This window comes from Ictalurus punctatus, chromosome 1 (genome assembly GCF_001660625.3).
Source record: "Ictalurus punctatus breed USDA103 chromosome 1, Coco_2.0, whole genome shotgun sequence".
In the NCBI taxonomy this organism is placed as follows: Eukaryota; Metazoa; Chordata; class Actinopteri; order Siluriformes; family Ictaluridae; genus Ictalurus; species Ictalurus punctatus.
This window is the reverse complement of record NC_030416.2, coordinates 1,510,420-1,537,127: the sequence shown is the minus strand read 5'-3', so window position 1 is coordinate 1,537,127 and position 26,708 is coordinate 1,510,420. Positions and strand designations below refer to the sequence as shown.

General features: G+C 41.3%; 1 long non-coding RNA gene across 2 annotated transcripts; it reads left to right on the top strand.

Moving 5' to 3' along the window:
- Window positions 1–22,213: 22,213 nt before the first annotated feature.
- LOC108263304 (uncharacterized) lies at window positions 22,214–26,372 on the top strand. 2 transcript variants are annotated; one of them, XR_008396757.1, is made up of 4 exons: window positions 22,214–22,407; window positions 25,697–25,810; window positions 25,973–26,056; window positions 26,156–26,372. It is a non-coding gene; the product is annotated as an uncharacterized LOC108263304 (long non-coding RNA). The 2 variants fall into 2 exon arrangements; XR_008396750.1 differs by having other exon boundaries at window positions 22,220–22,407; window positions 25,715–25,810.
- The last annotated feature ends 336 nt before the right edge of the window (window positions 26,373–26,708 follow it).

Sequence of the window (26,708 nt, the reverse complement as noted above, 5' to 3'; positions counted from 1 at the left end):
GTAAAATTCTGAAAAAAATCCAGGGACCTGCTAAAGAAGGTATTAGTCAGACAAGCAACCAAGAGGCCTAGGGTAACTCTCGCTATTGTGCTACCACCACCATGCTATTTTCTAGCGCTACAGTATGTAATGGTACAACGACCAGCATACGTCATGCTGCTAATCTGCTGCCTTTCTGTAATATACAGTTCAGGTGAGAACTTTTAGGTCTTGTTAGTTAAATCTTCTGGAAAAGTATTCATCAGGGTTTGGTTATTTAAAAAAAAAAAAAAGAACGGAAATGGCACAATCCACCAAAAGTCAGCGAGGTAGTAAGGATGGGATTAGTCACCAAAAACCAACAGAGCACGGGTGACTTTGCTACCGCCACCATACTTTACATCGGGGGTAGGTTTCATACTGTATGTGGTATGTTCTTAATTTAGGACGAAATTGATTTAAATGAATAATTAAATCCACATAAAAGTTTACCACACATGGAAAGAAAGACAGAAAAAAAATGTAAGGGTAACGCGCAACGTGATGCTACCACCACCACCATGCTTCACCGTGGGGGTGGGTTTCCAATATTATTCCACATGTAGTGTGTTTAAATATGAAGAAATTGAATGAAAGAAAATGTCATTCCAATGAATCCTTATTGGACACGAAGTGCACTACACAAAGAGAGAAAGGAAGAAAGAGAGAAAGGAAATGGAGATATAAAGAACAAAAGAAAGAATATAAATATAAAGAATGAAAGATAGGTTTGTTGGTGAGTTCCACACTTTGTGACTCTTACAGTGCACTATGTAGGGTGTAAACATCACTATTACTTACCCAGTGTAGTGCACAGCACTGGTGCGGTGTGGTCGGTGTGTTATTGAGCTCATGCTGCTCGAGTCACACATGTTCATATCCCTCTTTCAGCACGGAGAGATAATTCACCCAGCAGGAGGAAAGTCGTGAGTGTGTTTTCATTAACCGCTGTAAACAGATTCGCTAATACACCCAACCCTCCATGTCCACACATTCCATTACAGCCCCAACTTCCTGTTTCTCATCCTGTCTCTCTTTTTTTTTTTTCCTCATCTCCCCTTCTGTTATTTTTCAGTCACGCTTTGTGGACGAAGCTAATCTCTCTTCCAGAGAGAAAACACCTCAGACATGAGCCATTAGCTGATGTAGCCTTTCTGCTAATTAAGATTCTGTTTAGCGAGACCTGACTGGAATGCTAATGTGCTAGCTGGCCTTAGGTGACTGAGGCTGGAGTCAGGTGACTGAAAGGAGAGAGAAAGGGAGAAGAAAAAGAGAGGGAGGGGGATATTTCAGGGAGAGAAATGTTCAGCTGATAGCAAACAGTGGTGATTTTGAAGTCTTTCTAACACAGGCGCTAAGTAAGATTCTGGTTGAGCCGTGGCTAGCTGGTCTTAGCATCGACTCAGGTGACTGTAGAGAGAGAGAGAGAGAGAGAGAGAGAGATTAGCAAAACAAAAGTTGATAGCAACTGAAGGGAAATGAATCTTTAAAGTTTATTAAAGTTAATTAAAGTTTTAACGACATTTTTTTTTCTTCCTGTAATGCTAATGAACTAGCTGGACCTAGCATCTACTCAGGTGATTGAAAGGAAAGAGAAAAGAAGAAAAACAGACACCGAAAGATGTCGAACATTCAGTTGATAACAAACATAGGAGTGATCCTGCACTATTTCTGAGGTAAAACATAGCTAAAGTGCTAATTAAGATGATAGTTTTGTCGCAGCTAGCTGGACTGTGCATCGAGTCAGTGGCTGAAACGAGAGATTCCGTTGAAAACGTCGACAGCAGGAAATAAGAAGTTGACAGCAGGCCTTAGCGTCGGGTCAGGGACTGATATTTCACAAAACAAACAAGTAAACAAACAAAAATAATTAATTGATAGTAAACATTGTGGTGGTTATGGTGTCTTTCTGAAAGATAGCTGCTAAGTAAGATTCTGGTTTAGCTGCTGATAGCTGGACTTAGCATTGAGTCAAGTGACTGAAAGAAGAGAGAGAGAGAGAGAGAGAGAGAGAGATTCATGAAAACGATAGCAACTGAAGCTAATCATTGCCAATTAAGATGCTGTTTTAGTCAGGGTTTTCTGGAATGCTAATGTCCTAGCTGGCCTTAGTTCCGAGTCAGATGACAGGAAGCAGAGAAGAAGGAAGGAAAAAAGGAGAGAGAGAGAGAGAGAGAGAGAGAGAGAGAGATGTTTCAGAAAATAACCTTCAGCCGATAGCAAACCTAGCGGTGGTTATGGAAACTTTCTGAGGTAAAATATAGAGCCACTCATTAAGATACTATTTTAGCTGTGACTTGCACGATTTAGCATCAATCACTGACTGAAAGGAGAGAAGAAGGGATGAGAAAGAGAGAAGAGGAGAGAGAGAGAGCTTCATAAGTATCTGATGGCAACTAAAACTAATGATTGCTAATTAAGATAGTTTTAGGCATGGTTTTCTGGAATGCTAAAATGCACTTGCTGGCCCTAATATCTAATCAGGTGACTGAAAGATGAGAGAGAGAGAGAGAGAGAGAGAGAGAGAGAGAGAGAGAGAGAGAGAGAGGCGGAGGCGGGGGTGGTGTAAGATAGAGTTTTAGAAGAATATGTTCAGCTGATATGAAGCCTTTCTTCATCTATGAGCGCTAATTAAGATTCTGTTCAGCAAGACCTGGCTGGAATGCTAATGCACTAACTGGAGAGAGAGAGAGAGAGAGAGAGAGAGAGAGAGAGAGAGAGAGAGTTGTTTTGAGAGAGAGAAAAAAACGTTCTGTTGAGAACAAGCTTTTCTGAGAGGAAAACAGCACAGACGCTAATTAAGATTCTGGTTTAGCCGCAGCTAGCTGGCCTGAGCGGATAGTCAGGTGTCTGAGGGGAGAGAGAAAAAAAAAACAGAGTGAGAGAAAAAAAAACCCCCAGAAAAATAAAGAGAGAGAGAGAGATTTTAGAAGAACATGTTCAGTTCAGGTTCAGGGTCAGTCCCTGAGCTCACTGCTAAGTCATTAGCTCAAATTACAGCGCAGCGCTAAAACTCTGGAGCTGCTTGTTGCCCTTCTTCCTTTGCCTCATGGGAAATCAGGGCGCCATTAACCCCCCCCCAACCCTCGAACTCCTCTTTCAGAGTATCACCGTCGCCTCGGACAAGACAAACACTCTCTCCCCCCTTTCACCTCGGGAAGATTACCATCTACAGACGAAAAAAAACACCTTTTTTCTTTTGAAGCTCCTGTTGAGTTGCTTAGACAGAAGTTTACACGGTTAAGTCGGGGTTTTGACACGACTTTCATCGCCTCGAGCTCTCGTGCGAGGAGAAACTACACCCAATACCCAGAACCCCTCAGAGTCCCGAGCACGGTTTCTGCTCTTAGTCTGCTTTTTGTTGGTTGACCTGAAACCTATTAAAAACGACACAAATCTCAATTCACCCAAACAATAAATGAATAGTTAAAAAAAAAAAACGGTTTACACAGGAAACGACAACGCAGGAAATTCGTACATCGATCCCGCCGGGATTGTGCGATCAACAAATCAAGGAAACGCCGCAACGTTCGCAGGAGCTTGCAATTTTTCAACATTTGACATAGATTTGTGCCGAGACGCGTCGTGTGACGTGTTCACCAACAAACAACGAACAATTTCGTGCCGTCGCGGTTTCGCAAGTTAAAGTAGTTTTCCGCCAAAAAAAAAAAAAAAAACGTCGCAAATTTTGCGAAAAAGATGCGGCGAAATCGAGCGTCTCTGGCTGTTAACTCCGCAACATCCTGCACAGACCGACTACATATTCGTAGGTTCGATAAACATCCGAGGTTCGTGTTAACAAACTAACAAACCGCGACGATGCGGAAGGTTAACCGCAAACTTTAATTACAAGATAAAACGCTTTAATTGTGTGCTGTTACTATAGAAACGGTAATTAGGATTTAACATAAACCTGCGATTCGCAGCTGTGCTACTGTTGGAAAACGAATCGACATCTTCTGACCAATCGGAATCCAGAATTCTGCAGGAACAACTTTTCGCAGTGCATTTCCGCAGTGCATTCTGGGTAATTTTAGCTCCTGAGTGCACCGCGACGTCGAAGTCTTCATCCGGAAAGCCGTTACTATAGCAGCAGGGATTCATCCGGAGACGGGAAGTGCACGAGAGCGCTTTCGCACTTTTCTCAGCGAGGCTTCTCACCTTGTCGGGTTTATTCGCTGTTTAAAAAAGGGTTGTTTTTTTTCCGATAGCGATCGCTAAGTAAAGCGAGAGACAGGAAGTGAAATGAGCGAAGAGCGCAGTGGGTGCGCGTCAGGACTGTCCCCTGATTTAGAAGCGAGCGCTAACGTCGAGAACTTCCCGAGTGTTTTGATAGAAGCGCTCCTCTGCGCTCTCGCGTGACCTCGGCAGGACGGTTATTTTCGCTTCGCCAAAACCCGAAACCGGAGCCAGATGTGTCCTCTTCACTGTTCAAGAGAGGGACAAAAAAGCAAACACCGAAGACATCGATCCAGCGTACTATTTTTATCCCGGCCGAGGCGAAACCAACGCTAGCGTTCGGGGCCGTGGCTAGCCAAACCGACGCGTGTGTGAAAATATATTGGACGTAGAAGGACAGAAATAGTAACGAACTGCAAACGCCCTCTGTTTAGCTAGCAGTAGCCTCAAGCTAACCTCACATTCCACATCCCCCCACAACCGCCCCCAAACCCCGCCCCCCTCACCACAGCCAGATGGGCTATAACTCATAAGAGTTGATATTTTCTGAGTAACTCTCTTTATTTATTCTCTCCTCCTCCCTCTGCAGCGATTCTTCTCAATTACTTTGCGCACACCGAAAGCCTGCGTCGAGCAAACCTAACGATTCGGTTCAAGCGCTCGAGTCTGCGTTTCTCGTTAAGCGCACGCCGGATTCTTAACGTCCGCTAATCGCGGTATTCACGTGAACCCGAGCCGCTCTGAATCACACCGCTTCCGATGAACTCGACATTCACTGTAGGTTCAGGTAGGGCCGACACGAGGAGTCACTTTTATCAAAGGAGGAGTAAAAACAATTCGGCGTATATTACAACTTCTAGAAATACCGTATATATCGTAAATAAACGAATGAAACCTAATAAACATCATCAGTAAAAAGAAACCAGGAGCGTTTCTTCATGAATTGATTTAAAACGTTATTATTTGCAAATAACGAATGAGCGCGTACCAGAATAAAGGTTTTTAAATATATATACATATATATATAAGAGCCTTTAGTGTAAATGTTGTATACTTAGCCTGTATGGGATTTGTGAGTTAGAGTTAGTCTTATTAACACTATATTGTATTTATATTCTGCATTTTTTTAATGATTTTATAGTGTTTTCAGGATAAATTATAACAGTACACTGTGTGTGAAGTAAGTTCAAATGATTATTAATACTGAAATATTTATCAGAGGCATTTTCACGGAACCGTGAGGATCTGACGAGTTCTTTAGCTAATATAAATATAGTTTAAGAGTACAGACATACACACACACTCTGGCGCCGTCAGACACAGCGTCGCCGCGTGCTCACATTAGCGAGGACGCCGTTAATCCTGCGAGCGAGAGCGCCGGGACGGCCGGGTTGCGTTTCCCGACACCGCTTCACTTTAAGGCTCTAAACAAAGTGGCTCTGTGTCTCGTTAAACCACTAAACCCTGCAAATTAAAGGCTAAATCCCCTCAGGGATGAGTTTCCTTTTCTCTCTTTCAACCCTACACTAGATTTCTCCCTCTCTCCTTCTCTCTCTTTAGTTACCTTCATTAGCATGATTGTTTCCACGCTAAAACCTTTCAATCATCCTGTAAAAAAACAAAACAACTAGCGTCACTGATTAGCTACCAAAGTGTCTTAAAATGTCTTCTTGTTTCTGCTCTAGAACTTGCCCTAGATTTGTTTGATTTAGTTTTGCGCAATAAAAAAAACAAAACAATGTGTAGGAATGTAAATAAACTACCCTGTTTGCTACCTAGCGTACGTTTGCTAGCTAGCTAGCTCGCCTTGTGAGGTATTTCTTACAGTACCAGGACGTTCTACACACATGATTAGTTATGGTTCTTGACTAGCCGTCTATCATTATCGGATATCGTTTGCTCAGCTTACTGTCTAGCACTAGCACTAAGTAGGTGCCCTACACAGGGAGGGAAATAATGACGCTATCTCTGTGGAACTTTACGGGGTCCTAACAGAGAACCCTGAGGGATTCGGGTCCGTGTTGTCTTTTCGTTAACGCTGTAAATTTCTACATCCTTTGAACGGATTATAGACGCTACGTCGTGCAAAACACAGACAGTTCTTCGATCCCGCTTGCTATACCCGGCGGCCGTCTATAATTATTGGCGCCCTTGACAAAGATAGGTGAAAGGATTGCGGGAAAAACAAACGTCACTGGTTAATCTCATACCGAATATATGACAGGAAACGTCGTTAAAAGTGACAAACACAAGAACAGTCATCAGGGAGCGAGATCGGATGTAAAATATTGGCACCCCCAAGCCGTTTAGTGCAAGTTCGGTTTTTCGGCGCTGTTTTGCGTTTGTGGATTTGAAGAAATGTCCGTGGAAAACTTGCGACAAAAGGGTTCAGGAGTGACGACTAAACCTCCAGGTTTTGCTTTTTTCTCGCTCAGCAGCCGAGGTAGGTGTTTCGCGCTGTAGTTACGTGGGAAGCCGACCAATTTTTACCGCGTTTGCGCGGCCAAAATGAACAAAAAGGCGATGTGGGCGGGGACTCTGTCCGTCATAGGTTAGCAAGATACACGCTATACGCCAGATTTACGATTCGTTCGAATTCCAGGCAAGCTAATTCAGTCCCCCGGACGTTCTTCGGACGTTCTCATCGACTTGTTTAAAATGAATGCGCGTTTTGCCTCTTGAGACTTCAAACCGTGATCAGTCACTTAACGTTTGGCTAATCCGAATGGCACCGAAGGCATTTTTTTTTAAAAAAAAAAGGAAAACGTGCACAGTTTAGTTTAACGTAGCTACCGTCGTTCATTTATTTATTCACGCTCAATTTACTGTTTAAAATATTCCCACTTTAATTAAACGCGGCTATTTATAGTGCAGGACTTTACCGCCGAATCTAATCTGCTTGTTCAAACCATTTTGTAAATTTAAAAAGAACATCAAAAGAATTATACGAATTGTAATTGTTACGAATTATACGAACAAACTTGATACAGTTAGTCGTACATACTTATATACAATGTAATAATGTTTTTCATCATTTGCATGAGTGTCTCTTTTTTTATCCATGGGTTTATTCTTTGACGATAAATATCTCTCTCTCTCTCTCAGGACTTATGTGGCTCGGCCCGACTCACTCAGGGATATTAGTCCCTTCTCATTTAATCACTCGGCCCCGCTCACTCGCCCGCTCGCCTTTCATTTCATTAAGAGCACTCAGCGATTCGGGCCAGCTGCTTGGCGGAGGACGAGGTGGAGAAAGATTGACGCTCAGCATAATTCCACCACTTCATTATACGTCCGCTTTCTCCTCCATCTTTCTCTCCGTGGCTAAACGCAGAAGAGGACGCGGCGTACTTAATCGGTTACACGATACATGGGCAATATTTCAGCGCTAATGGAGCAACAGTTCAGTCCTCAGCTTTTAACGTGGTTTAAAAAAAACCAAACAACCAAACTCTCCTGTGTGACAATCCTGTGCCAACATGGGCGGGGCTTAAATTTGCTCAGCCAATAACAGGTCCTGTATAAAAAACATTACCAAATATTAGCTAGTCATTAATACTTGCCGTCATCTAGCTTGTTAGTGAACAACTAGCCGTTTATCATTGTTTACTGTCTAGCACTAGCACTAAGTAGGTGCCCTACACAGGGAGGGAAATAATGACGCTATCTCTGTGGAACTTTACGGGGTCCTAACAGAGAACCCTGAGGGATTCGGGTCCGTGTTGTCTTTTCGTTAACGCTGTAAATTTCTACATCCTTTGAACGGATTATAGACGCTACGTCGGCGCAAAACACAGACAGTTCTTCGATCCCGCTTGCTATATCCGGCGGCCGTCTATAAATATTGGCGCCCTTGACAAAGATAGGTGAAAGGATTGCGGGAAAAACAAACGTCACTGGTTAATCTCATACCGAATATATGACAGGAAACGTCGTTAAAAGTGACAAACACAAGAACAATCATCACGGAGCGAGATCGGATGTAAAATATTGGCACCCCCAAGCCGTTTAGTGCAAGTTGACGACATCGGTGTTTACACGGGGGAAAGTTCGTTGTATTCAGAATCAGGTTACGCACCTGATTTTCTTTAAAATGACCTGCTTGCTGTTCAGGCCTCGAGAGTGTCCGAGACGGGGTTCTTCCAGTTTAAAAGTACGGTCTAGATAGACAAAAGCCTTTAAACATGAAAAAAAAAAAAACAGGGATAGAAAATAAAGACTGACGAAGGACATGTTTGTTGTTTAAAGTAACAAGTCAAGTCAAAGTGAGGTCGCTCTGTGCATTACAACAGAACTCACGGCTCTAAACTCTTGGTTGGTGCTGCCCCCTCTGTGAGAAAGCACAAATCTGTACTTCCTGTCTGAAAAGTGAATGAGTGCCGCAGCTGAAACAGCATCACAGCGTCATGGCTGGCGTGTAGGATTTCAGAGCTTTCAGAGAAAGTGTGCGAGAGCCCTGCAGCCTGCTCCCGTCCCCGGGGGTGTCTGCTACGCACAAAGAGTCACGGGTGAAAAATTCAAAGGGCATACAAGCTGCCGATCAAAGCGAAGATTTTCCATCAAGACTCTTTAATTCCGGCTCGTCATAACACCATCGTTCGCACTCGTGTTCACTACATGTGTGTATTCACGTGTATTCACACGCGTCTCTGGCCTTGGCTCGATCCATCACACCTGTTTTACCAGCTTACCCCAAACACACATTCCCACAACGCCCTTCCTCACCAGCACGCCACGCCACGCCGCGCCGTCCGTCCCGCTAGCACCCAGAACGAGCGCGCGACGCTGGCTAACAAAATGAAAAGAGGCCTGTGAGGGAATTTCGCTCATGTTTCCTTGTTGACTTTGGGAATTTTTTTTGGCGAGGCCACACATAACGAAGCAGCGGTCCAAGAAAGAAGACGGGAGAACTTTAATTAAAAGCTTGTCACGTCAACTCTGCAGGCTCTTTGCTAGCAGGGTTTTGGAAACGCGCCCGGTTTTGAGGATCCGTTTAAAAAAAAAAAAAAGCGGGGAGGAGGAGGAGGAGGAAGTGAACCGTTTGGCAACTTGCGAAAGAAAAAAAAAAAGAGTAATGGTTTAATTCAAGTGTGTACACATGGTGTCTCTTGTAGCGAATTTTCCCACATATGCAGTATATAGTGTAACACTGATCATCTGTACACTATCTAGTGCACTATTATATACTCCCTTATTGCACTATAAACGATTAAGGGATTGATTTATTTTATTTATAGTTCTTTTGTTCTACTCGACACACAACACGCGACCTCGATCCGTGATCCGAGACGGTACGTTGCGATTACGTTTGAATAAATCCCCGATGTCTGAGAGGACGGGCGTGAAAAGTTGTTAACGGCGACGTGGCGCGGGAATCGTTCCCGTGGAACGGATCGTCAAAAGACGGCACCGTCATTGGCTGGAGCGACCGGCCGTGTAAGACTCGATCCGATCAGGTGTAAACGAAAACGTTCGCCCGGTGTCGAGGCGTGTCAGAGGCATGAGACGAAGAGCACGCTTTTATTATTTTATTCCAAGTACGAAGATATGCTCCGGCCGGAGCCACGTGAGATTCCGTCCTACCGGTTCGCTCCCCTACTTCCTGCTCATGTACGGTACGTCCAGCGTCACTATAGAAACGGTAACATATTAGAACGAGCGCGTTAATGGCTGCGCTACCGTCCCTAGTAGAAAACCTACTCGACACCTCACGCACCAATCGGGATCCAGAATTCAACAGCGCTGAGGAACAGTATGTGAACTTCCATATTCCATACACGTAAAAAACACGAATCCACTCGGAATATCACGAGCTCGTGATTACAGAGACGGGTTGATTGTGTCTGTAGCTAACACACTCACACACACACACACACACACACACGCGCGCTTTATAAATCCAGAAAACAGAAAAAGAAAGAAAAATCCGAAGATAAATCCACTGTCCCGGCTCTCACGCTCGTCCAGGCCAGGCACGGATTTAGAGTTTAGGGAAGGGGAAATCGGCAGGCTCTGTCTGATAACACACACACACACACACACACACATTGGCATTAAGCAGCTTGATGCCACTCAGAGAAAGCCTTGTTCTTCTTGAACGGGAAACAGCATTGTCCTGCTGAAAGGTGAACTTTCCTCCGAGCTTTATTTATTTATTTATTTATTTTTACCAGACTGAACCAGGTTCTCTTGTAATACCCCTCTGTTGTTGTTGTTGTTGTTGTTTACATTTATGGCATTTAGCAGACGCCCTTATCCAGTGCGACTTACATTCAATCTCATTTATGCACCCGAACAGTTGAGGGTTAAGGGCCTCGTCGTTGTCGCTCAATCCGTTCTCCCTTAACGATAAGCTTTGAAGACGTTTTGAAGATGAAAAGCGTCCCCAGAGCAGAGCATGACGCCGCCACCACCGTGTTTCACTTGATTTATCTCAATTATACATCTGAACAATTGAGGATTAAGAGCTTTGCTCAAGAGCCCAACAGTGGCAGCTTGGTGCTGCTGGGGTTTGAACTCATGACCTTCTGAGCAGTAGACCAACACCTTAACCACTGAGCTTTTGAGAGGAACCCTGGACGTCTGGAAACGGCGTAGAAGCCGTTTCTTTCCTCCAGAGTGACACCGGCGAGTGATTTGTGTCCGAGGCACGAAGAAAGCCTCGTCTGACGGCCGACTAATTGCATATTTTTCATTTTCCTCTTCCCAGGCACTTGACTGACAGTCGGTGGAGATACGATCCGTCTCGCGTTTCTGTCATTGCCCGGAGAATTTCTGTAAATAAATAAAACACAGCCTGTAAAACTGTATCGCCGAGGCGCTATCTCTCAGTCAAATATCCTACAGGAGTTTCGCAGGTGGGAGGTTATCAAAGCGCGGTGTTAGACGCCGTCAAACTCGCCCAGCACCCCGAGTAGCGATTTGTCAAAATGAATTGTGGTCAAGAATGTTATTAATAACTTTCACTGAAGGGGGGTAGGAGAGAAAAAACGGAACGGAAAGGACGAGAAAAGCAGTAGCGAGGTCCTTTTCGCTCTCGGATCCTGGGTGAACGAAAACTCCGCAGTCGTCCAGAAATGTTCCCCTGCAGGCGCGTGATTAATGGCGGCTCGGCGGCTGCCGCGGTTCATCAACGTCGCTCTTAGCGGCATGGCGTTTATCCTAGCAGGACTTTCGCACCTTTTTATTGACGCGCTCGTTCTGATATGTCCGCGTTTCCATGGGAACGGGTCATTCGCAGGGGCTCGTGCGGCGGACGCTCCGTGTTTACGTTTTTTGTTTTGGGATATGGTCAAGTTTTCTGTTTTTATTTCACATTTATGAAAGGAGTCTCCAGTGTCGGAGCTTTGTACCGGTCAGGGGTAAAGCTGTAGCGATACGTTCTGGAGAGGAGAACTTCACGAGAGGGGAGAAAAAGAGTGGGAACATGTGGCTGCTTTAACGGGAGCGTGAACAGGAAGTAAGTTGTTCAACCGACATTACATGTACCTGGAAACGGATAAAACGTACGTGTTGTTCTTTAATAAAACGGAAAACTGTCTTCTTTGGAATAAAACGCTGAGACAGTGCTGTTATAGGAAGATAAGCCACTTCAAGGCGGTTATAAGGGTATAACTTGGAAATCGAGGTAATTACAGAAGATGTTATGTGAAGGAATTACGTTCAGAATGGTGTGGGGAGCACAAACTTTTGAACAGTTCAGTTTTTTATTTTTTTTTTTACTAAAGCAGGTAGACACTGTAGCTGATCTCTTCTTCTCAGTCTGATGTTCCCCTGGACGTTCCCCTGGATGTTCTCCTGGACCTTTCTCCTGGACGTTCCCCTGGACCTTTCTCCTGGACGTTCTCCTGGACATTCCCCTGGATGTTCTCCTGGACCTTTCTCCTGGACATTCCCCTGGATGTTTTCCTGGACATTCTCCTGGATGTTCTCCTGGACCTTTCTCCTGGACATTCCCCTGGATGTTCTCCTGGACATTCTCCTGGATGTTCTCCTGGACCTTTCTCCTGGACATTCTCCTGGATGTTCTCCTGGACATTCCCCTGGATGTTCTCCTGGACCTTTCTCCTGGACATTCCCCTGGATGTTCTCCTGGACATTCCCCTGGATGTTGTCCTGGACATTCTCCTGGATGTTCTCCTGGACATTCTCCTGGATGTTCTCCTGGACATTCTCCTGGACATTCTCCTGGATGTTCTCCTGGACATTCTCCTGGATGTTCTCCTGGACATTCTTCTGGACATTCTTCTGGATATTCTCCTGGACATTCTTCTGGACATTCTCCTGGACATTCCCCTAGATGTTCTCCTGGATGTTCCCCTGGACCTTTCTCCTGGATGTTCCCCTGGGCGTTCCCCTGGATGTTCCCCTGGACGATCTCCACTCGTTTGTTCTCTCGGATGTTTTGACAGTGCTAAATGAGGAGCCTGGGGTGACTCTGCGAGTAAAAGCTCGCGCTACACGTGTCATTAAAGTGTCATGTGAGGAGAGTTATTCTGCTGCGGTATAAAATGTATTTATTACATTTATTGGCTGTGACCAGAGGCCATTTTGTGGATGGAGACTCCATTCTCACAGTATCTATCGATTGTGGAAACATCTTCTCCGTTCATTTCATGGTTTCTAAGCAACACACGATTCTCCAACACATTACAGGCGTGGTCATATATATATATATATATATATATATATATATATATATATATATATATATACATATATCTAGTGTGACAATATATTTTTATGATATTATGACTTATAAGTAAATATCTATTTCATTTTCACGCACTAAAATGTACACAATATAGCTCTGAGCGAAATGAACTGGACCCCTCATGGATTCTTCGGAATTTTGGATAGAATTTTTAAAGCTTTCTAGGAAGAATTACGTCTTTAAAATGATAAATGATACCGAATTTCTGATTGTGGCTCCAGCCGAACTGTCTTTCTGTAACCGTCGTTGTTTTCTGAATATACTAAGTGTTTTTATATAAATATATAAAAGATAATATAATATAATATAATAATATAATATATATATAATATAAATATATAAAAGTGTGTTTAATGTTTGTTTTTTTCTCCTAATGGCGTGGTGTGATCATAGGACCAGTAGGTGATATTTTAAAAACATTTTTTTTTAATTCTCCATATTATTATTTAATCGTTTATAAAAAAAAAAAAGTCAATTAATTATATTTGTTTGTATTGTTATGGATATTTTTGATCTTTTTTTTTTTTTTTTTTTTTTACAGCCTAGCGTGATCATCATGTGATAATTATGAGAGGACAAAAAAATAATTATTTTAATATTTTAATAAATATTATACTATGCATTAATTTAAAAAAAATTATGGCTTTGGTTAAAGTTGGTTGTTCTTATTCTTGTTCTTTTTGGTATTATTGACTATTTATTTTTTTATTTTATTTTTTTAATTATTATTAATATATTTTAACGCATACACACTTTCTCTTAGTGTGATTAATCTAAAGAAAAATACCTTTGTAAATTAGATTTCTTTTTGTTCTTTTTTCAATCCAAAAATCCAGATTAAAAAAATCCTGAATATTACTAATAAGTACAGGAAAACTGCACACACACACACACACACACACACACACTCGTATACAAAAAAAAAAAAAAAAGAAGCCTTTTGCGAATCCCTGATTTTGACTGCCGGTGTATTTTCCGGGGTCTTGTACGGACACGCTGCTGATTTTCCCCTCCGTGATTGTGACAGGGAGAAAAACTGCCTCGCTAGTCTGGTTAGAGGCTTTGAGAGATTTAGCTTCTTATCGTGAAACCCGAGGGGACATGTGTCCCTTCGCTGTCACATCACACACACATACACACACACACACACACACACACACACGCAAGCGGAACGAGTCCAGAGGCTGTGTGTGTGTGCGTGTGTGATTGATGGGCGAGGGGACCAATCTGCTCCGTGACCCCTCAAATGGGTGGCCCCTGTAGGGCAATAGCTGGTCAATTGTCAGGGCAAAATGCAGAAGTGCGCACTACAGCTGCGAGTTAGACCTCGAACCCTGAGCCGCACATTAAATACATCACGTTCCTCCTCCTCCGTGTCCTGAGGGAACGCCCAGGCTGGATAATAAGCTACACCGTTTATCTGTTACACAGTGTGAGTGCGGCGATCTAAATATTACACTGTGCTCCTCCATTTTATCTGCTTCCTTCGACAACACGTTCGTCTCCTGTCATTATCGAGTTCATTATAAGACAATAAAAAATATACTGAGACTTTTCGATTTTATTTGCTTTTCCCCCCAGGTATTTCAGAGGAGCGATTTTTTAGCATTGCGTTCGACGGAATTTGTTGAATAATGTAAAATGATAGCAAGTCTTCCTGTTTTCCTTAAACCCTCGCGAGTGTATTACCTCACCTACAAGATCTGACTTACGGTATGGACAGGTTGCATTTTTACTCTTACAAATGTTAATGAACTCAAATTAGCTCAACTCAAACTGACTCAGGCTCTAATTAACTCAACTCATCTTCAAGTAACTCAGCTCTGACTCAAATGAACTCAAACTCAACTCAGATTAAATTAACTCAGCTCTGACTCAAATGAACTCAAACTCAACTCAGATTAAATTAACTCAGCTCTGACTCAAATGAACTCAAACTGATTAACTCAACACAGCTTAAATTCATTAAACTCAGCTCTAGCTCAAATTAACTCAAACTCTGACTCAACTCAGCTTAAATTAACTCAGCTCTGACTCAAATGAACTCAAACTGATTAACTCAACACAGCTTAAATTCATTAAACTCAGCTCTGACTCAAATTAACTCAAACTCTAACTCAACTCATCTTAAATTAACTCAGCTCTAGCTCAAATTAACTCAAACTCTAACTCAACTCAGCTTAAATTAACTCAGCTCTGACTCAAATGAACTCAAACTCTGATGAACTCAACTCAGCTTAAATTAACTCAGCTCTAACTCAAATGAACTCAAACTGATTAACTCAACACAGCTTAAATTCATTAAACTCAGCTCTAGCTCAAATTAACTCAAACTCTAACTCAACTCAGCTTAAATTAACTCAGCTCTGACTCAAATTAACTCAAACTCTAACTCAACTCAGCTTAAATTAACTCGGCTCTGACTCAGATGAACTCAAACTCTAACTCAACTCATCTTAAATGAATTAAACTCAGCTCTAGCTCAAATTAACTCAAACTCTAACTCAACTCAGCTTAAATTAACTCAGCTCTAACTCAAATGAACTCAAACTCCAATGAACCAACTCAGCTTAAATGACTTAAACTCATCTGTAACTCAAACGAACTCAAACTCAGATGAATTAAACTCATCTTGAATTTGTTAAACTCAGCTTTAACTCAGACAAACCCAACCTCAAATGATCGCAAATGAACTCAACTGTAACTCAAATGGACTCAAATCAGACTGACTCGACTCAAATGAACCCGACTTAAATGAACGAAACTCAGCTCTAACTCAGATGACCTCGATGGCAAACTCTAATTCAAATTCACTCAACTCAAACTTCCTTAAATGAACTCCACTCCAGGAGTATACCACATGTAGGACTATACCACAGAGTAAAGAGTGGGGGAGGGGGGCTGTGGCTAGGTGGCTATTGCTATAGTTAGCTGATTTAATTTGTCAAGCATGACTAGTAAATCCTTGCTAATGAAACTAGTAGCACATAACTAGCACATATTATGCTAGTCTAGACTTTTTGCTAATTATTTGTTTAGCTAAGTAACGCTATTCTTTTTTCTATCCAGTCTTCATTGCTCTGCAGTTGAACTCTCGATGGCCGCTACTTGTTAAAATAAATCCTTATGAAAGCTCTTTTTTTTTTTTTTGATCAGACTCCAGAAAGGATTAGAATGCTAGAACCATTACCCTCCTAAACAACGCCTGAAGACAGAATCCTTTTGTCTAAAAGTCCACCTAAACGAAACGGCAGTGCTTTAAAAATGCGAAGTCTAAACTGTCAGAAATATGGAGGAACCGTGGCGCGCACGTTCCCTTCAGACTCAATTACTGGGTAAACATATTTCCGCCAAACCCCAGAGATCCCACGCGATCCCGCCTTTTCCCGAGCTGTGTTCAACGCAATATGGCTGAAGCGTCTGAACGGCGTGGACATTAGGGGCAATATTGTGAAAGTGCGGGGAAACTTTCGTGGAAGGCGACTCCAGGCGAGGTTACTCTTTATTGCTTTGGCTCTCGTTCTGCACGCTTTCATCCTTCCCGACGGAGGAGAGAAGAAATCTCCACGCCACCTCGGGCTGCGGCATCTGTTTATCCTCCAGCCTGCTCCTGGCGGCCGAGCGCCGTGTCACTTCCTGTCACCAACACAGAAATATGTAGTGACAACGTTAAGGCTTTTAGAGGCTTTGGCCAGCTTAGCACGCCTGCCAGTTTCAGCCTACACAGCACTGAGGATGTGGCCCATTTACACTGTGTGTGTGTGTGTGTGTGTTTATGTATGTGTGTGATGCTTTCTTCTATCAAGTTCCAGAAGACAGCCACGTTTACTCCATGACCTTCTTCTCTCCCTCAACTATAAACATCACCATAATCAGTTATATCAGGAAATTTCATCAAAACAACAATCATGGGCCGCTTCAAAATAGCCTCGGTGTGCTTAGGAGGCACCCTAAGTAGGCAGCTTTTCATACTCCAGAACGTGCGAGGAAACGATAATACGTCCCTTTTTTTTTTTTTACCTTTGATTTGAACATTTTAACATTGATGGAACAATCAGAGGTCAAGCTGTGACTTTGTTATGCTAGCTGTCAGTTTTGCTAAAACACCACGAAGTAGGTCGTTGAAGTCATGCTAGCCGGTTATGTGGCTAAAGTTATGCTAGCTTGCAGATTTGGTCAAATGATGTTTGTTAGATAAATTTATGCTAGCTGTCAGTTTTGATGAAACGCTGCTAGTTCATTAGCTAAAGTCATGCTAGCACACAGATTTGGTAAAACGCTATTTTTAGTTTTTTAGATAAATTTATGCTAGCTGTCAGTTTTGATAAAACACTGTTACGGTAGTTAATTAGCTAAAGTTATGCTAACACACAGATTTGTTCGTTTGTTAGATAAATTCATGCTAGCTGGCAGTTTTGATAAAACACTGCTAGTATACGCTTTAGCACGTCATAGCACCAAAATGATTACGAAATGGTAGAGTGAGCATCACATCACACTCTCTCTCTCTCTCTCTCTGTTTTAGGAAGCTTTGTCTTGATCTAGACAATTAGAGGATTCCTTGGTGTAATAATCAGCTGAGGAAAGACGTTGCGTTATTCGGGATCGTACGGGTCAAAGCGGAGCCTGCGAGCCGCGCGGGAGCCTCGCTGACCGCTGTGAGCCTCATAAACCTCTCACAGTTTGAGGAGTAAATTAATTAATCATCGTTTTCTGCCTCATCGAGCGCCGCGGGGGCCCCGTCACAATTAGCCTACGCCGGGGCTGAGGGGTTTTCGCCGAGAGAAGCGCTCCGGCCGTCAGGGGAGAGCCGGCTTTGTGATTACGACAGGCTAATAAATATGTCAGAGGAGCGACGGAACACCTGAGGAAAGAAGAAGAAGACTCCAAGTGTATAGCACTAAGCGAGGATTAAACACTGGAATAAACGATTTGAGAAGAGGTTTGATGTTTATTCAATCTTTGACAGACTAAAGAACAACGTACTTTTTATCCGTTTATTATTACGTTTAGCGTTCACGTGTTTTGGAAAAACTGACAGCTAGCGTAAGTTTAGCAGCTGATTCTTCGCTATGTTACTCCCCGCGGCCAATAGAAACACAGTGTACTGGACTGATATCGACCTCGTACGCTACCTACACGTCCTCGGCACGCCAGCGGACTCTCGCGCGTTCCCTCGAGTGCGTTCTGACACTGAAGATTGTCAACACGACTTGAACATCTGTAGCCGCTGCTTCACATTTAGACTGCCTTTTCAGGACAGGAAGCCATTACCGAACCAGCTGAGTGGGCCAAAAAGCTAGCTGTTAGCGTGTAGCCCGAGGCTAAATGACCCGAGGATACAGCCTCCGAGGACAGCGCTATGAAATATTTACCCGCCTGTTGTGCCGCCTACTTAGCGCTGTTGTGTCCGTTTGCTCCAGGCGTCTCCTGATTCGTCTCTTTCACCTCCGTTTTTATTTCTTAATCCGTTTCGTATTTTAGTTTTAGATTTCCATCTTACATAAATCGTGATGGGAGGAAGCGAGCACGCTGGTGATATTTATTTATTTATTTTTTTTCATTTTATTACTCTAAAATTCTATACATTTGAATTATTTATAAAGAAAAATATAGACTTATAAATTAGCATTTCATTCAAAGTATTTTCATTTATTTTTTATGTCATTATTCTAAAGAAGTTCTGACTTCTTTATTTATTTATTTATTTTGAATGGAAAGTACTTTAATAATTTTGTTTGATTTTTTATTTAACTTTATTATCCTACATTTTAAAAAGTATTTATTTAATTAATAAATTTTTAATCGTACTTCCTCTCTTTTTTTTTTTTTTTTATAGCTTTAACTTATGAATAACTTTATATAGAGTTTGTATACAGTTATATTCTATACTTCTGTTATCATAATAATAATTATTATTGTCGTAATAATAATAATTATTATTATTATTGTTATTATTATTATTACTATTATTATTATAAGTATTATTATTATTGTTGTTATTGTTATTATCATTACGATTACTATTGCTGTTATTGTTATATTTTTATTGTTATTGTTATTATTGTTGTTATCGTTGTTATTTTTATTATGAGTTGTATTATAATTATTGTCATTTTTTTATGAACGTTTTTTATGTAAAGTAATATGACGGGAGCTTCATCTCTCCAACATAAACCCCGTTCCTGGTGTTGATCCGAGAAGATAAATGTAAAAATGGAGAGCTACGTGACTTGAAACACGTAACAGATCGAGCTCCAACAGTTTAATTACGCGTCCTGATGTTGCGCTTTAAAGCCGACGGATCAAACGGCCGTCGCCGTTCCTCTCGTCCCTCTAATCCACGCATGAAAGGCGAACATTGCACTTAAAACACGTCTAAAATGTCACTTCCTCACCTCGCCGAGCATCGCTGATACGCGCCGATAACTCCAGCGTAGCTGTGATACGGATCTTTAATTAAATTTCCACTGTCTAAAAACTCATCTCTGATGCTCTCTTAATAAGGTTTAATCTATAATTATGTCAATAAATATATTCATATATAATACACATGATCGTTTATCAAATCTTAGAAATATCTGACACGTTTTTACGCTGATGTTTTTGTCGTTAAAATTGTAACTGTAAAAAAAAAAAATCGCATTTTTAATTAAAAGTTCGTTAAAATAATGCTTTGATTATGGGTTGTTGTTTGTTTTGCATTTCCGCGTCATTTCGAGAGAGAAAAAACAACAACAGGAGGTTATTGCTAGGTTAAAGCTAATAAAGCTAACGACTTTTGTTAGCTAACTCCACATTTAACTTAGCAATTTGAATTTTTTTTTTAAATGCTAGGCGTACAGTTAAACTTCCCACGATGGCACTTGTGAGCGTAGCGTGTTAGCTGTATTTATGCTAGCACTTTACATGTAGTATATGGGTTGTTGTTTTTTTTTTTAAACTTTTGCTAGCACATTCATATTTGTAACTTTTTGTTTATAGTCTTTTGTGCTAATCGCATGCTAGCTATACGATTTCATGTCAGGATTTTTTTTTTTGTACTTTCACTACCTTTGCTTCGAGCTTGATAACGACATTCATTCCTTCACGAGTTTCATTTGGTTTCAGGTTATACGCCTGCTGAGATTCGGTTTAAAATTAGCAGCAGTTTCGTTCGGCTAGTAGCTTCCTGACGCGATTCCCTTTGCGCTAGTAATTTGCTAGCTACCTTTAATTGCTAGCAGCAGAATGTTTTTGGGTTGTTTTTTGGGGTTTTTTTTTGCTAGTAGCTGCTCATAATATACTTTACTTTGTGCTTGTAGTGTTCTCGCTGTGTTTTATTTGACCTTTATTTATTATTCAATCTATTTACTCTAGGAAGATTGTTCTAGATACGTATGCTAGTAATGGCACGGTTTTGTTTGTGTAGTGCTAATTATTAGTTTTATTATTTTTACTGGATAATCTAGTGTTTTAAATGATTTTTTCCGAGGTGACTGTACTGTTACAGTTAGCATAGCACTTCATTACGAGTTTCTGGTCAGTCCTGCGCAGGCTGCCCGGGTTGTGTCGGTGATTGGGTTACGTTGTAGGTGACACTAAGCTCGGTTAGTCATCGCGGTGACCTCTTCCTCCTCCTCCTCCTCCTCCTCGTAAGCAGAGTAGCCTAGCAGGAATAATTTATAAGCAGCACCTCCGCACTTCAATTTAGCTTCATCTCCTGAGCAGGGCCCCAGGGCTCGACTCAACAAAGCAACAACGGCCGCTGAACTTTTGATCCGATGAATTCTTAATGACAGATTTGATTACAAACACGGCCTCGTATTAGATGAGTTCAGTGTCTGGCTGCGAAAAGGGCGACCGCCAGCAACGTGGCACAGACATGACACTGGCATTTCTGCTGTTAGCATCACGCTAATCACTAATCACTTCACACAAAGGCACTTGCTAACATTTACATCAGACCTGAATTCACACGTACAGTTAGCTGTTTTATTATTATTTTTTAAACCACCACCACAAGGTTTCAAGCTAATTATTTTAACACGTCAATCAATTCGCACTCAGCCAGCTCATCTTTAACGTACCGTTTCCTATTGTGCCTCATGCTAATCGCTATCACTTCACACATTTCTACCAGACACTGAGAAATCCGCATAAAATCGTGCTAATCGCTAATCACAGCCGTTATGAAAACCACACCAAGATGCTTTTTTTTTTTTTTTAAAACAAACAGTTCTTTTTGCTCTTTTTCACTTCGCTAGTCGCTAACAACCATGACGTATTTATAACTAATTCTTTACCTTTAGAGTCCAACCCATTGCTCCAGGTTCATGCTAACTGCTAATCATTTCCCTCTCAGCTGTGATTAAAAATCTATTAAGAGTTACAATCCAAACCGTTGCGCTAATCACTCTAATCTCCTCACACTTATCTGTCATTCATTAACATTTATAGGTCGACCCCTTGCTAAGCGCTAATCGTTTCACTAGCTGTTATATAAAAAAAAAAAGACACCATATTAATGATCAATTTAACTTTAAAGTCCAAACCATCATGCTAATCGATCATGCTAAGCGCTAACCACCTCACACTCTGCTGTTATGAGAAACATCACGTTTGAGGCTAATTCTTTCACATTTAAAGTCTGACCCTTTGCTAATCGCTAATCCTTTAATTTCACTGACTAGCTGTTATTTAAAACACACACACACACACACACACACACACACACACACACACACACACATACATACCTACCGAGCTAATGATAAATTTCTGCTGTTCTATAACAAATCAGACCATCTTCAAAACTAATTCTTTAACATGTATAGTCCAACTCTTTGCTAATCGCTAATCACTTCACCCTTGATTAGCTGTTATAGAAACTGCCCCATGTTTAAGGCTAATTCTTTACCACAGCCCAAACTTTTACCCAGCCTCATGCTAACAATATAACCCTCAACTAGCTGTTCTAAAAAAAAAAAAATGTTTATCCCACCATGTTTAAGGCTAATTCTTTAACATTTAGAGCTCAAGCCCTTGCTAATCGCTAATCACGTCACGCTCAAAAATCTGTTATGAAAACTACTCCATGTTTGTTTGATTTTTAAGTATAAACATTTAGAGTCCACACCATTGTGCTAATCTCTTAGCATGATTGCTAATCCCTTCAGACTAAGTTGTTATTAAACAAAAAAAACACTCCATGTTTATAGTATTTTATTTGAACATTTAAAACTCCAACCTATAGCTAATATTTTTAATAATATTAACCAAGTTATTGAGTTTGTTGTGTTGATTTTATTTGGTTTTTGTTACAGTGGTGATGACAAACAAAGGCTGAAAATGTCCTTAGTTAGCCGTGTTAGTTGGATTAGCCAATGAGGCGGCTCCTGTAATTGGCTCGTTAGCTTTGCTGTGCATCCAGCTGTGACGAGATCTACTGATGTAGGATGTGTTGGGCAAGCAAGGCACTGGGTGAGTTAGCAACTTAACACTCCTTCATCTTGGATGTAAGTATCTTGTGTTGTTTTTGTCACGTTGCTAACCTAGCTTATGTTTAATCATCATGTACTGAGGAACACTTAGCTAAACGCGAAGCCACGTCAATGGTATATTCTTTAACATTTAGAATCTTGCTAATTGCTAATCATTTCAGCTTTGACTAGCTGTTATAAAATTGCACCAATTATAATGCTAACTGCTAATCTGTTACAGAAATCACTGTTTACAATCCTCACCTCTGTTCACTTCACCCTCAACTGAGTGTTACAGTATAAGCCTAATTGTTAAACGTTTAGTATTTTTTTTTATTATATAGACTTCAACAGTTTGCTCTAGCTTCATGCTAACTAACAGATATAGAAATCGGACCATGTTTGAGGCTAATTGTTTGTCCATGCCCTTGCTAAACGCTAAGCCGTGTTAATCGTATATTCTTTAACATTTAAAGTCTCGTTAATCGCTAATCACTGTCCCATTAGTCCAGAATCATGCTAATCGCTAATCTATTATAGAAATCACACCATGTCTGAGGCTTTGACATTGGTTTGAGTTTAAACGCTAAGGACTTCACCCTCAACTAACAGTTGTAAAGCTTTTTTTAAAAAAAAAAAAATTTAGATTCTGATTTTTATTATTGCGCTAGCCGCATGCTAACTAACAGATGTAGAAATCACCACATGTTTCAGGCTAATTGTTTAACATTTCGAGTCCAAACCCTTTGCTAATCTTTTCACCTCAGACTTAGCTGTCGTGAAAACTACTCCATGTTTATGGTAATGTTTTGAACACTTCGAGGCCATCCAGCGGTAGCAGCTGGCTTCGCTAATTGCAGAGGGAGTCGCTAACCAGCAGTGAGTGGAATCGGCGCCGGCTACATGCTCCTCCGTGTTTGGAAACCGTCCCCGACAATGCGGCGCGCACAATAGCACAGCGGGAGATCGGATATTAAACCCCCTCGTTACACTGGCTAAAAATGTCTCCCCTGAAGCAGGCGTAACCCCGAGCTGTGCTCCGAACGCGGATAAATGTCCGAGCGTTTCGATATTCTCGTTGTGAGACCAGACACCTGTAATAATGTAATACCGCCGCGTTAATCCACGCCGAGGTTGATCAGTTCTCTACAACACCACGTCCTGAAGAGTTTCATGCTTCTAATACAGCTGCAATCTGCCATCGATTACAAAACGTGCTGTTTTATATCTTGCGGCTTTCGCTCTGACACTGGAGACTCCTTCCGTGAATGTGAAACAAACCTTACAGAAAACTTCACCATATCAACAATCTCACACGGTGTATGAGCCGTCACTATAGAAACGGCGTGTCCTCTTCCTTCCTCCCTTTTTTTTTCCCCGTGTTACCTTTAACCTTGCCACGTTAGACTGCAGCCACAACAACAAGGACAAATGTCACGAGTCTGACGGCTCCTTTTATTTTTTCCCCCGCTAAATTATTTACGCCGCGGTGTCCGACAAAGCTGCGCTGCTCTAATGTCGTGTAAGATAAACCTCTGACACGCGCTCACCACCATTTCGTTGTTTTTTTTTTTGTTGTTGTTGGTTTGTTTGTTTTAACTCTGCCCAAGTAAACACTGGTCACAATTTTAAACAATTTCAACATCTAGAATTTGAACAGTTTAATAATAATAATAATAAGAAGAAAAATGTTCCGCTCCTTTAAGTTGGCAACAGGAACTAACTTTTAATAACACACGTAGGGGGCATGCTGTTATAGGAACGATAACCCGAGAAGTTCTGCCCCTAAGATGCAGAAATTCTACGATAGTAAAGTCGATCGTTAAAATGTTGAGGTTTTTCCACTTATTTAACATGCGCAAATGCCGAAATCACGAATCGTAATGGAAGTTCTAATGAATCATTACGACGTGTAGGTGAAAATGTGAAACCGTGTGAACTTTCGATCGTCACGGCTGATGCGTGAGCTTGTTGGATGTTGAAATTCTACCATTTATTGTTGGGAGTTTTAATGTGTGGAAAAAATTTCTGTCGTGATCGCTATTTAAAAAAAAATGCTGGAATTCTAGATGATGGTAATGAAATTGTAGTCGATTTTTTTTATTATTATTATTTATTTATTCTGAGGCAGGTTTACAATGTGAAATGTCAAGAACGTTGGGTTTAAATTCGAAACTCCTAGTCTGCGGAAATTCTCCAGTGTTGTAATCGATTAATATTCTACAATGTTGAGTTTTTAGACTTGTATTTGAAACTATACTTAAAATGCAACAATGCTGAAGTTAATGAAAATCGTAACCGGTTTCTCGAAAATTCTTGTAGGATATTGGCTTTATAGCTGGAACTTTTAGGTGTGTACACGTTCTGTGGTGTAAATTGTTGTTCAGTTTTACATCGGATGTTTTAAATTCTAGAATTTCTTGGGTTTTAGTTTTAGTATTTCTGTAGTCGTAGGAAATGCAGAGATTCTAGATGGAAATTTTTGTATCCTTTTGAAAATCCTGAGGTAAGTTTTTTAAAAAAAACCCCCGTGAAACACTCAATCATACTGGGTTTATATTCGAAAGTCAAGACGTAGAAATTCAACACCGTCGATGTTTTAGATTCCTGTTTAAAGTCGAATCTAAAAGGTGAAATTCGAAGGGAAGTAAAACGTAGAAGGTCCAGAATAGTGGCTTATGTTTGAAAACTTATTCAGTCGAAATCTGGGGAGGAAATTTGTACATTTCCGCAATCTCGGCTATGAGAACGTCTGGATTTTCTACAATTTCACAATCAAAACGATGTTGAATTTTATCCAGTTCCATCAAATTTGTGTACTAAGTGAACAGTTTGATGTAGTTATACACAACTCTCTTTCGGTGGACTTACCCTTCCACCCCATCACCCTTTCAATACCCCACCCCCAAAACATCACCCCGAGTTTGTGACAATGATGGATCTGACAGCAGGACAGTGTTAATGATATTGGGCCACGGGGCGACGGGGGCCGAACTTCACGCGCTGCATTTGCATTTCCATTCATCACGCCGGCATTTATCACAGCGAGGCGAGTGCCAGGTCTAATTAAAGTCCCGGCTAACGAGGGGGGCGCGGGAAAGCAAAACACGGGCCAAAAACTCGGCACCAAACCCAATTAACGCCACGCCAAATGAAGTCATCCGAGGCCTCTTCATTAGAATTAGCCAAAGAGGAGCAGAAGGAGGAGTAAATAAATAACATTAAGGAGGATTGTGTTCCGTAATTTTGGTTTCGTTTTCCCGCCTTCAGCTCGTTTCGTCGAGAAAGCGGACGACAGCGATGATTAATCTCTTACTTTATACAGGATGTGATGTGATTACAGAGGTGACGGGGAACCGGAGGCTCGGAAAGAGTCGGAGGAAACTTCTCGAGTGGAGAAAGTAAGAAGGAAAGAAAGAAAGAACCGAAGAAAAGGAAGGTAAAAACAAAGTAATGAATAAATGGGTCAAGAAGAAAAGAATGAAGGAAAAAAACAAGAACAAATAAATGAATGAGAGAATTTTAAAGCCTTGACCAAAAATGTTTCAATATATATCAATGTATATCAACATTTTTATCTTTTTTTTTTTACAAATGTCAGAAATAAAAGAAGGACAGATTTGGGGGGGAAATACAGAAAGAAAGAAAGAAAGAAGCTGCTGATTGGTCGGCTGCTGTAGATGATGTTAGTTATTATCAGTTGAAATTCAATTTTTGTTCAATTCTTTAACTTCTGAATAATTAAAACTTTTATAACCTTTCTATGTCTTTCTTTCCTTCACAGTTCGTTTCTTTCTGTCATCTCCAGCAACCATTACTGTGTAGTGTTTATTAAATATTATAAACTTCACTAAAGCGCCCCTTTAACCACGGACAAGAAGGACGGGAAGAAAAAAGAAAGAAGCCAGGACATACTTTAAAAAAAAAAAAAAAAAGATTTTATTACGGTTTATAGAATTAAAAATAGACTTAAGAAAGTAAATTGTCCTAGTAATGATCAACCGTGTCTCCAGGGTACTTTTGTCAGTGTGTGTGTGTGTGTGCGAGGGTGAAGTTAACGTGGTGGTGAAAGTTCTGATCCATCAGCGGCTCAGCGGGTCAGGGGCGTGTGTGAGATGGGTCGTTCTTCACCGTGGACAGAAACCCACTGAGACTCCCATATGGAGAACCGTCTGAGCCAAAAGCCCACGAGAGACGGATGTCCACGTATGAGATGAGCACTCCTCACACGCCGTGACAGGTCACACACACACACACACACACACACACAGCATAGAGCAGAGAGTGGGATGGAAAATCCTCTGGGTATGACTTCATTACTGAAATAAAATCATTAA